Raw genomic sequence first — 10,072 nt, forward strand, 5'->3', positions numbered from 1 at the left:
AATTAAAGCGTGCGCATCGCTGTAGCAACGCGCTGGTGTTGGAATAAACAAGCTGTTTCAGAGATGATTAGTTGAACAAGCGCTCCAAAAGCTAAATAAAATAGAAATAAAAGATGAACCAATCAACGCAGTCACTGGCAAAAACGAGAGTCACAAGCTGACTTCAATGGCCAATCATGACGAAGAAAGTCAAAATAATAAAGTAAATGGGCTTCAGCATCAACCAATCATGCTTCAGAACTCATTTTTCAACGTACCTCATCTGAAGAAATTGGAAATTGGAAAGGACATTGAAAATCCTACCAGGATGCTCTCGAAATTGAGATAAACCGGAATTAAGGTAGCAGGTACTGTGAAGTAGTAAAAATGCTGAAAATCTCTTGCGTGGGTGTGAGAGCAGTTTCCAAGTTTCCCGATCGTCGACAAATGTTGCAAGTAAGGAATTCCACGAAATATCAGTAGACTATCAGTGGAAGTTTATTTCCAGAAATACTCCACCCAACGCGCGATGCATCCAATCAGCAGAAAGCTCAACGGTGACTGAGGAAACGTTAGGAGACATCCACTGAACGGACACGCCGCGAGTGAACCATACATTTAAAACATAATACAATGATGAACACGGGGCGCATGAACTGGGCGAGGAAATAAAGAATACAGAAACATAAATAAACATCATGCGGTGCTCCTCGCGATGCACAGTGCACATGGCGCACTAATCACTTACCACTACAATGGGAAATTCAATTCAATCCTTATTTCGGTCCAATTGGACCATGAAAGATGCATAAAAACAGACATTACATACAATTACCATTTATGTAATTTGTGCTCTTACAGAAATTTCAGAGAACTTTGGAAATTGTTACATTAAAATCCAATTTAAATAAGCTAAAAAGGCATAACCACATAAAATCAAACATTTTTTAAAATATTTTGATTTTCCTTATTACAAAACTTCACCCTTAATACATAGACGTAATTAATATAGAATTGATTAATTACAACAATCTTCCATCAATTTTACATATAGGTTATTAGACCATGTCTCAGATTCCATTATAGTTTCAACCCCCTCTTTTTGCTTATGAAATTAATTGCCATTAAAAATCTACTGACACCAAAAACTATCATCTGCCTGGTGTCAGTCTTAAGAATCCTTTCAGCTTCTTGATAGTTACGTACTCCTAAATTCCGACAAACAGGTAAGATCCATTTTTTTCTAGCAGTTTCATAAGATGGGCAAAAAAACAGGATATGAGCTATATCTTCCTTCTAATTACTTGTGCATAAAGTGCATAAATCACATGACTTTTCCTTACATGAGCTTGTCCACCTTGCAACAGTCTGATTTGTTCTCAGTATTCCATACCTCAGCTTCATAAACAAGGTTTTTGCCAAGCGTGGCTGAACCTCATCTAAGAACTGTTCAAAGTAGGCAGTATCTTTAAAAACAAGGAAGTTGTTTGTCAAAGATCCTCCTGATTGGTCATTAGAAATACTACTATAAATGTATGCCCAAAATGAACTTTTAAGTAATTTTCTTGAATCTTTAGTCAATGTTGACGGTTCTTCCCAGAATTGTGGCAAACCAATTCTTTTTAGCCAGTTGCGCACATGTTTCAGCCAAACATTTGTGGTGTTATAATCTATTCTCATGATTTCTAAAAGACCATTTTTATAATCCTCTAACTCTGGTGTAGACTAGAGTCTTACCCACAAGGTTAATGGTTGTAGAATAGCATATTGGTCAGTGCGCTTCATGTTTAGATCTAATATTACTGGTAACAGTGGAGTACCTATTGGCAATCTCAAGATCGCTCTAAAGAATGTATTTTCACTTACAGCAAAAGAACTCATGCACAGGGGCCCCCATATTTCCGCCCCATACAAGGCTGCAGATTGGGCCTTAAATTTAAATACCTCAAGCGCCGGGGACACTGCCTTACTAATGCTCTCTCCATGTATTTTTACAATAGGCAGTATATTCTGCTTTAATAACATCTTACTTTTTTCTAATTGGGTATTCCACGTCAACTTTGAATCTAGTGAGACACCCAAGTACGTAAAATTCTGTACAGCCTCTATTTTTTTCGTGGTTTAACAGGAGATTACCCCTAAAGGTTTTGTGGGGATTAATGGCCATGTATTTTGGTCTTACTTGTATTTATCTCCAGGCCCTTAGTCGTACAATACTCTTGAAATAAATTTAATAGAGATTTCAATCCTCTTGGGGTTTGCGATATCAGTATTGTGCCATCCGCGAAAAGAAAGGCAGGAACCCTTTGACCATTTAATCTCGGAGCTTCGTTGTTACAACCCTCCAGGTAAGATGGGATATCATTAACAAAAAGTGAAAACAATGTGGAAGCCAGCACGCTTCCTTGGCGTACTCCCCTATTGATTGGTATAGCCTTAGTTAATTCACCATTTGGTCCCCATCTCACCCTTGTGTAGTTATTTGTATGGAGCCTTATGATCTGTTGTAAGAGACAGTCAAGGCAGCCCGATAGAATACAGAGACTCCCATAATAACTCTCGCGGTATTAGGTCAAAAGCGGCCCTTAGATCCACAAATGCCACTTACAAATGGCCCTTCCTTAGGTCAACATACTTCCAGCAGAGGCAACAGAATCTGAATACTTGGTCTACAGTGCATATTCTCGATCTAAAACCTGCTTAAAACATCGTAAGGATGGAGTTTTCATCAATCCAGGTGTTTATACGTGTTAAAATATGCCTTGCATACATTTTTTGTAATATATCTATTAAACTGATTGGGCGATAGTTCCCTGGTTTACTCCTATCGCCCTTTTTAAAAATTAATACGATTCCTGCCCCTCTCCAGCTTCCTGGCAGATCCGCACCTGCTGCTACAATATTACATAAATGGTTAATATAAGGGACCCATGCATTTAACTTGTGTTTAAAAAGATCACCAGGGACCTTATCAAACCCGGGAGCTTTTCAATTTTTGACTGCGTTTACAGCTGCGGCCACTGTTTCTTCCAAATCAAACTCAAGATTTTGAACACTGTCAAATGGTGGTTGTCTTTCTGTGTCTGGAACCCTGATATTATCTGGAGCTCTATATATAGTTCAGTAAAGTGCTCCACCCATGTCAGTTCATCTAAAAAGATGTCCCTGACCACTCCTCCTGAGCGGTTCCCCTTTGCCACTAGTCTCCAAAAGCCCACCTGGTCCTTATTCTGGGCTGCCACAAGCATATCTGCCCAGCTTTCCTCATCCCAATTTGACCTTGCCTTTCTTTGCACTGTTTTATAAACTCTTCTTGCCTCCCTAATCTCGACACAATCCTTTGATTTGATTGCTTTTAGTAATCTGGCCTTATAGTTCCTACAGTCCTCGTTATACCAGGCTTTCCTATTTGTCGTTACTTTTTTGGTTTTAGATTGTTTCCTAGGCATACGTGTTACCAATGGAACTAAAGAGGTGTGTTCAAGTGCCTAGTAATAGTATCTGCCAATAACTTATAAATTTCAGCTAACACCTCACCGGATTCCAAAATAAGTGCCCATTTCAGTGAACGACGATTATTAGTTGCCACTACAGAATCATTGTTTACTTTGGAAAAATGTATGACTTCATTTATATCCCTGGGTGCATTAGATAATAAGCCACTACAAACTGTCAATTTGAGAGGATAATGATCACTCTCAAACCTAGATATAATCTCTAGATCTTGCACGTAGCTCCAGATATCAAGGGAGTTCATAAAAAAATCAATCTTACTTTGACAGTCGTTCCTATTAAAGGTGGCTGCTTTCGGTGATCGGCAATCTTCCATTGCATGCTCTTAGGCCGTGAGTTATTGTTAATCTCAAGATTTGGACAGCTAAAATGGAGCAAGCAACTGGATTGGTATTATCAACAATAGGAATATTATTGGCGCTGTCCTCATCTTCAAAAATATCACCTCGCCCTATTATAGGCTCAAAGTTGCAATTAAGATCACCACCTAATAATATACCAGGTCTCTCCTCCAAGGAATCCAGGAATGCGTCCAGGGTTTCAATTGTTGGTGATTCCTTAGATAGAGGGCCTGGCCTATTATATACGTTAAAGATGTACAGCACCCTCCCTTCAGTTGTATGTATCCGTATCCCTAGGATATCTGGTGAGTCAATGGTTAGTGCTGTTATTTTGTTTCGAGGGTTACCTTCACCCATATTACTCACCCTCCAGAGGGTCTACCTCTGACTGACGGTGCAGCATTCACATTAATTTTTTTGTACCCTACTCTATGTGGCATTTTCAGCATCCAAGTTTCTTGTAAAGGAATAATATCGCTCATTTCAATGAACTCACTCCATTCAGGGTCGCATAGATTTTTCCTAAGACCTGCTATGTTCCATGAGATGAGCCTTATTAGTAAGGAATTCCACGAAATACCAGTAGATTATCAGTGGTCGTTTATTTCCAGAAATACTCACCCAGCGCGCGATGCATCCGATCAGCAGAAAGCCCAACGGTGACTGGACACGCCGCGCGTGAACCATACATTTAAAACACAATACAATGATAAACACGGGGCGCATGAACTGCGCGAGGACATAAGGAATACAGAAACATAAATAAACATCGCGCACTAATCACTTACCACTACGATGGGAAATGAAAAAACAGGATGACGTTTCTTTAAATAACAGCCCCCTACACACGCGCACTAAACTACAAACCTGCCCCCCAGTCCAGTTTATAAAGCAGGTCTGCGCTCAGCCAATCGGGAGGCTCAGAATGCGGGCACTAACCACGGGTAATTGCAGTTTTTTGGATTAAAGAGCACGGACACGAATCCGAAAGAGAGAGTGGGCGTGCTTCTAGCTGTGCGGGGTGGATATGGGGAGATGTGCTCGTAAACGCCATTTTGCCCACTTGCTGTTGATATTTACCTACTGTTAACTGCCCTTCCTCTTGTTTATGTGCCATCAGCTGTGGGAGAGGAATCGATCATGTAAATGTCCAGTATTTGTAAAGCGCGAACAATTACCCGAAGGTGTCACCAGTGAGTTATGTTTTTTTTCTTTTCCCCCCACTTTTGTTTGTCATCTTTACATTATTTAATTCGTTCTTACGCCCCCCGCCTGTAGCGCGCCCTCTGGTGGTAGGGGTGGTTGTCTGGCTTCTTCTACTTATCTGACGCTTAAATCACGCGCCGATCTGGGACTCGACGTCTCTTTTCCCCGCTAAATTACGACGAAAATGTCGGCTGAAGGGATCTCAGGTGATACAGAGCCACACAACAGCCTTGCATCGGCGCTTCCCACCAGGCGCCAAACTGGTCTGTTATTGCTGAACATGTTTGAGGCCGTTCGTCTTCGGCTGACAGCGCACTGCGGTTAGAAACCCTTACCTCACGTGTAAGAAAAGCGTGCATATTGTGTGAACTCGAGAGTCAAATTCCGTGGATAGGGTGAGGAGGTCACGTCCATCGCGACCTGTGTTTGTCATATGACGTCACTTGCCTCTTTTCGGGTGTCTTTGCACCGCGGCGCCCACCCGCATGGATGGTTGGGGAGGTCAGAAGCTGCCCTCGGGACTTACGGACTGCCCTGGGGGGGCGCGTATGACCACGGGGGTGGTCCTCGGGCCCACAGATGTGCGCAGGCCTCCAGCTTAGGAGCTTTGGCGCACAACTGAGGCCCGCGCAGCTGGCGAGGATGAAGCCCCCTGCCGGGAGGGACATGTGCACAAGTAAAGAGGTCCCCTACCTGCCTGCGTGCAGTCCGAGTCCTGGGGCCGCCGGCGTGGAGTCCACAAACACCAACACTAGCCCATCAACCTTCAGGCGCAGAGGGGCGTTCATCCAGGGGCAGCGCTGAAGTTCGCCCAGGGCGGGCTGTGCGTCCTTCTGCCGGGGTCCAGCACCGCGATGAGGCCTCAGTGGGACCAGGAAGAGGCCGCCTGTCCGCCCGGGGGTGCTGAGCCTGCGGCTGGGTGGAACCTGGCTGGCACGGGCTGGTACTGAGCAAACAGCGCCTGAGCTTTGGACCCGAGCAGGAAGGCGCTCGCACCTGCGCGGCGCTTTGCATGAGTCGCCTGTCAGGGAAACACACGGGAGCCTGGCAGCGCGCTGTGACCACAAGGAAGTGCTGTCTGTCTGTCGCCCGCGGCAGGTGTTTGCCTCCATGACACAGGTGGAGGCGAGGCGTGCGCGCCAGCCCTCGGGTCCCCATAGAGACAGCCCGCAAACACCGAGGGGGGCCACGGGCAGGACACGCAGGTTTAAGGCCTTGCGAACTACGGAGCTCCGAAAATAGCAAGGCCCCCAGCCAACAGTGCTCAAAAGCATAACATTCTAGCAACGCAGAGCCCTTCAAGGATGCAACTGGAGTACGACCTTTCTAGGCACCAAAGAACAAGTTTCCTTCTGGGAGGGTCTTGCAGGTGGATACTCTAACTGCAGATTCCTCACCCTGTGAATGTTCCCAAGGCATCAAACAAAGGTGACCAACTGTCATCGGTCCAAATTCAGGACGGTGAGTGTAAACATTCAGGACAAAGGGACAAAGCTCAGAAAAAAAATTCAGGACAGGAGGTCAAAATTCAGGACAAAACTTCAGGACAAAAGGTACGTTTACAGACACATCAGAAGAGGTCGCGCAATAGTATATAATTAAGCCCATCCACATCCAAACAGATTCAACCATTTGCAAACCTATCCATCAAGTATCCTTCCATCCATCATTTCACTCATCCATTCATTATCCATCCATCCACCATTTCACCCTATCCATCGGTACACTCATCCATCCACTCATCCATCCACTCATCCATCCACTCTTCCATTCACTCATCCATCCAGCCTTTTAGCCTTTCACCCGTCTAGCCATCCATTCACTTACTCATCCATCCACCCAGTCACTCATCCTTCCGCCCATTTGCCCTTTCAGTCATCCATCCATCCATCCTCCCTTTCTCTCTCCATCGACTCTTTCACTTAGCCATCCTTCCTTCCACCCATCCATCTACTCATCCACTCATGAATCCATCAATTGACCCTATCAGTCATCCATCCACCCTTTCACTCATCGGTCCATCCGTTCACCCTTTCACTTATCATTTCATCAATCCATCCATAATTTTACTTATCCATCCACCCATTCACTTGCCCATCATCCACCCTTTAACTCATCCCGCCATCCTTTCACTCATCCATCCACCCTTTTACCAATCATTATACCCTTCCACCGATACATCTATTTTTTTACATTCTGTCTTATCCATCCTTCCACTCATCCATCCATCTTTTCTCTAATTTTCCATCCATTCACCCTTTCACTGATCTATCCATTCATCCACCCATCCCTTCACTTACTCACTCGCCCACCTTTTAATGATTAACTGAGCCTTTGTCGGCAGAGTTGCAGACAGAAGAGGCCCATCAGGAACGTCACCCTTGCTCTAGTTCCTAAAGCAAGGGGTGGGGCGGGGAAAGGGTCACTATGCCCTTGCACATAGGCAATCTGCGTCATGAGTCACACACGATGCACAGTGCCAGGCCATGAGGTGACTGTGACATGGTGGTGTTTTCAGGGCTTTAAGTGTGAAGAAAAAACTGGGGGGTTTCTCCAAAGTGGATTTTGATGTAATTAAGGGCACAGCTTTAAACACCTAAGATAAAAATCTGTGCTTGGTATAGTGTACCGCCTGACTGGTATTTTGCGTCTTTGTCATTGTATTCATATAACACAACAAGTAACGTTACACCTGCAACAAGCCAGAACTATTGGCTTTGTCAATGGTTGTTAGTTGCATAAAATAAAAAAGCAGCAATCATGTCTTCCTTTAATATTAAAACTGCATCAGTTCTAAAATGGCGAGACTGTCGCCCTAATAGCCTTTGACCCCAGTGGAATGAAATAAACATATCCTTTGGCACGTGCAACCACGCACACAGTGCACAAGAAAGCCCCTGTCTTACCTTTTTATTTTTCATGCTAAGCACTATAAAAAATGATTCCACAAGAGACTGGACAAACAAAGCTAACACAACGCATCAGTCAAAATTCCACAACTGTATTGAAAGAATAGTGCGATCCTAAAGAAGTACAGTGCACCACAAATGGTAGAAGGGTGCAAATTCTGGTAACAGAACTGGTCAATACATGGACTAATGTTCCAAGGAGCTAGACTATTTCCAGAGCAACCCAAATACACCGTAAAAACCTCATCACTGCTTGACCTGGCTCCATTCTGTACTTGTAAACATTCAAATTTGGATGGCTCAGAATAAAATATTCTAGTACGGTGGCATATTCAAAACTTTGCGATGTACTATAAGTCCTCGGCATTCAGTGAAATGTTAAGAGAGAAGAGATAATCAAAAACTCTCCTTGGATTCACAAATTATGGCGAAACCAATCTTCATTCAATAGTATAATGCTTTATTCAATAGACTCAATATATAAAAAAAAAAAACGGAATTGGCCACGTTTTGTTCCTTACAGAAACTTTATCATGGTAAAATCTATCGTCGAAGGGCCAAAAACAAATATCACATGGCAGTTCCTAGACATTTGAACTATTAAAAAATCTTCATCGTTCCATTGAGTCTCATCAGAATCTGTCATTTTTCTAGAGGTGAGAACAAGTGCATAAACCGCTGGATTAGATGCGTTCACTGCAGAGGATTAAACTCAAGATGCCAATAATGATTACAAGTTTATTCAGCAACGTTTGCATCTAGATAATTAAGGGGGCACTCTATTGGGCATCACCTAATTCTAACTCCCACTCAAAACTGCTCTACACTCCCATTCTCAATTAAATGTATTAATGTCACTGCAGGCCTCATCTAGTTACCTTGTCATCTGTCTAGAATAAAATTAAAACTGAGAGCTCCTGCCTATAACACAATCCAAACTAACTCTTCAATTTGAAAATTCTTCTGGAAACGCCAGGAAACAACTCCCCCCGCCCCACCCCACCCCTTCCCCTCAGGCAGTCTTCTGTCTGATAGTATGCCCTGCCATGGACAAAGGTTGTAGGAGGTCGGCCACCACATGCTGTAAAACCCCAGACGGGCCCATTGTCATAGGGCCAATATCGGCAACACTCATCACCCCTCATGCAGCCTCATATCCAATAAATAAACTGACAACTGTTTTCGTGTAGAAAATTGCTGCAGGTTTATTAGCATACCAAATATGCCAACATGGTGGGTTATCTTACAGGCGATCCAAAGGCAAGCGGCCCCTCACGGCCTTCCACCTGATGGGCCAACTTGCATCGTGGCCTTAGCCAATCGGTGGTTAGCGGTTATGGTGAGGGGATTGCCCCTCCTAATTCCGGTGAACCGTCCATCCACCCCATTACTCACAACCCCCCCTACAAGGGGCGGAGCGTTCAAGGGACCCCCAGTTGTACAGGTTTCCAACGCCCATAGGACAGACGGGGCGCCGTCGCACCTCAGGGTTCACTGCGAAGACTTCCTGGGGATATTAGGCCTTAGCACCCTTTGTGCTCCTGAAGAGGGTACCCCTGAGTACCTTTCCGCCTCTGGATCGCCCTGTAACTCCGCCTGCAACACAAATAACAGATTAGAAATTCCTTCCCCCCCAACCCTGATTACGCCGGGTAAGCGGTAGGGAGGGAAACAGCGTCTCGGAACAAAGAGGCCGCTAGGTGGGCAGAGGAGGACCTTAGTCCTCTCTCCTCCCCCCACCTGGGCCGGAAATGATGAGTGGGAACCCTAAAGGGGTCTCGTGAAGCTGGGCTGTCCCGTGTGCCATCCTGTGGCACTACGGGGGCCACCCTCATAGGAGGTCCCCTTCGTGGACGTTGGGCAACCCACATAGTACCAATATCGGCAACACTCATCACCCCTCATGCAGCATCATACCCAATAAATAAACAGACAAGACAACTGTTTTCGTGGAGAAAGTTGATGCAGCTTTATTAGCATACCAAATATGCCAACATGGTGGGTTAGCTTACAGGTGATCCAAAGGCAAGCAGCCCCTCGCGGCCTACCATCTGATGGGCCAACTTACATCGTGGCCTTAGCCAATCAGTGATTAGCGTTATGGTGAGGGGGATACCCCCCCCC

The 10,072-nt window shown here is 44.8% G+C and overlaps 1 protein-coding gene across 2 annotated transcripts in view; it reads right to left on the reverse strand.

Moving 5' to 3' along the window:
- Window positions 1-6,065, reverse strand: part of LOC147726133 (phospholipid-transporting ATPase ID-like) — a 795,656-nt gene extending 789,591 nt beyond the window's left edge. The window contains exon 1 of one of the 2 annotated variants that reach the window (XM_086960237.1): window positions 5,733-6,065. The gene's annotated coding sequence lies outside the window, so the exon portion shown is untranslated. Of the gene's footprint in view, window positions 1-5,374; window positions 5,395-5,732 lie in introns of those variants that run through there. The other variant, XM_086960240.1, reaches the window with a different exon arrangement.
- Window positions 6,066-10,072: the final 4,007 nt, after the last annotated feature.

The sequence above is a fragment of the Lissotriton vulgaris genome, chromosome 3_1, assembly GCF_964263255.1.
Source record: "Lissotriton vulgaris chromosome 3_1, aLisVul1.2, whole genome shotgun sequence".
Classification (NCBI taxonomy): domain Eukaryota; kingdom Metazoa; phylum Chordata; class Amphibia; order Caudata; family Salamandridae; genus Lissotriton; species Lissotriton vulgaris.